We start from the raw sequence: 2,367 nt of genomic DNA on the forward strand, positions 1-2,367 counted from the left end.
CAGCCACCACCAGGCGCCAGCATCGAGAAGTCCATCCTCCATGATCTCCTGAAGCAAGCTAGGAATTGCAAGCCTTCACCATCGTTCCAGTATACTATAAACTATATCTTTTTGGCTTGGCTGTGGACAAATCATGTTTGCTTCCAAATCTGGGTATTTATTCTTAGCATGTGTTGAAGTGCTTCATGAGTGGGTGTCATTCTTCCGGTGTGCCTACAATGCTGCATTCAAGTGCACCACTGAAAATCGCCACTTCTCGCACAATCACAGCTTCAAAAGATGGGCTTTGGAACCAAAACATGGTATTGGTTGATTTGACGGGGATCAGTGCTGGGTAGTAACGACTCAAATCAGTCCATACCCCAAAAAGTATCATCTTTGGTACCCATTTCCATGTAGCGTGTACCCCTGATAAAAAGGCAATTTTGGTTAATGGAAACTACGTTTTTTATTTTTTTTTTTTGCTTGTTTACATCTTTAAAATGTTATGTTTGAAAAGTGTTAAATATCCACAAACTGCAGTATATATACACCATACATTGAAGAGGCGCTGTAACACAGGAAGTCACCAAAAACTGAGAAAAAGAAGCCTGGGCAAGAAACTAGATATTTGTGTGCTCTGACGACAAGGTAGAACTTCTTCGGAATAAAAGCCTAGATCCCACTCAGGTTAATGTTTATATCATGGTGAAAATATATTTTAGGTGTCCGAGCGCCCCCCCCCCCCCCCGAATATATAAAACAAAATAAATAGATCAGTAGTGCCACTGGAAAAAAAAATTTTGGGGGGGGGGGGGGGGGGGGGCGGGATTGTGGGGGATGTGCTGCCAAACCAGTTTCACGAATGAATACAAAATTCAGAGCCCATATGTATAGAAGGGAACTCATGCATGAAATTGATCACGAATTAACTTTGGTTTGAAGCAGATGTTAAGGGCAAATTCTTGGGCTTGTACTTCGACATAATTCATTTAAGTGGATTTGTCCAAAGCCTTTCCTCTCTACTAACGGGTGACGCTAAATTGCTCATCTTATTTTCCTATGTTAGACAAAATATGTTAAGTATGAAAATAAGTTTGATGATAATTTGACGATTGAACCAAGAAAAAGTTTTTTTCTGATTTATTTTTTTCACACGACCGGGCTTGAATGTATATTCCCAGTATTTTAATAGTTAATTCCACAGTACATTGATTAGGTTGAAGTCCACATTTTCTATGCATTTCCTGAAAAAAAACACGGGCGATGAAAAGTTTCTCCAAAGGGCCGCCCCACCACCATCACACACGATTACCCAGTAACTTGAAACTACACTGTTGTCCCAAACGACTGAGCAGCATACCTGCTGGGCAGACACACCTTACCAGAGGACGTTTCCGTCATTATGCAACACTTGCCCCAACTACTCAACTCCCTCTTCCAGCATTACTCTGCTGAGCAGAGTATTGTCAATTCCAACTTTTGTCATCGTAACGAAAAACAATTGCCGAGAGATAGACTTCACTTGGCACATAATTGTCTCTCTCTTACCCTCGTTTTCAACATCAAAAGCACGCCATATGATATCGCCATCGCACAGACGTACAGGGGAAAATTGCTCATGTTTCTAAGTTTAGTGGGCGTGTTTACGATAAGGTTAGCTCGTTAGCAATTTTGTGGTACCGATGAACGTCCTGACTAGTACGTGTTCAATGTGCAAGAGAAACAGGTGGCTCTGACGAAACCTATGTTCGTGTCAATAAACCAACACCTGTGTTGCCACCTATAAAGAAGTACCACTCTCTTGCGCGATCCTGAACACGGTAAGTGGTAGAGGAAATTGATGGATAACTGTACTTTACCCACCTGAATCTAAACGGCCGTTGCCGAGATGATCTTTACTCTGTTTAAATCGGCAGAATGGGTTGTCTAAGTGTCAATGTCCGGTATTCGAGTTGGAGCTCCCCGTCGTGTCGAGTAAATGGGAATGAACGTAAAGTTCTGTGAGAATCCACAATGCGTTCCGTAGGGTTGAGAAACAAGTTCAACAAAAAACTAAACTTGTAGTGGTAACGTATCCCCGGGTTCAATACAGTGGCTCCTTCGAGACAAGCAGCTTTAAAAGTGACTCCGCCCTCTCTCTCGCTGTGTTCAATAGAACCTGAAGAACTTCGGTACAAAGTCCCGCCTACTTCCGCACTCCCCCCCCCCCCGTTTCTTTTCAGAAAGAATGGGTCGACGACATAACATTTACCTTCAATACATTAAAAGATTACAACATAAACCACAAAACGGCTACAAACGTAATTGACACTCAATTTAACGTTTAACTTGCTTCACACTGTTTGAACTAACATTAAACCTTTCTCACTAAACACCTTTTTCCTA

At 42.0% G+C, this 2,367-nt stretch overlaps 1 protein-coding gene across 4 annotated transcripts in view; it reads right to left on the reverse strand.

Annotated features, from left to right (window-relative positions):
• The window catches only part of llgl2 (LLGL scribble cell polarity complex component 2), a 99,482-nt gene extending 97,339 nt beyond the window's left edge, over positions 1 to 2,143 (reverse strand). For 3 of the 4 annotated variants that reach the window (XM_088283665.1, XM_088283664.1, XM_088283667.1), the window contains exon 1: positions 1,846 to 2,143. The gene's annotated coding sequence lies outside the window, so the exon portion shown is untranslated. Of the gene's footprint in view, positions 669 to 1,845 lie in introns of those variants that run through there. The other variant, XM_088283666.1, reaches the window with a different exon arrangement.
• Positions 2,144 to 2,367: the final 224 nt, after the last annotated feature.

The sequence above is a fragment of the Idiotropiscis lumnitzeri genome, chromosome 20 (genome assembly GCF_059441095.1).
Source record: "Idiotropiscis lumnitzeri isolate Australia: NSW breed Sydney's pygmy pipehorse chromosome 20, RoL_Ilum_1.0, whole genome shotgun sequence".
Lineage (NCBI taxonomy): Eukaryota > Metazoa > Chordata > Actinopteri > Syngnathiformes > Syngnathidae > Idiotropiscis > Idiotropiscis lumnitzeri.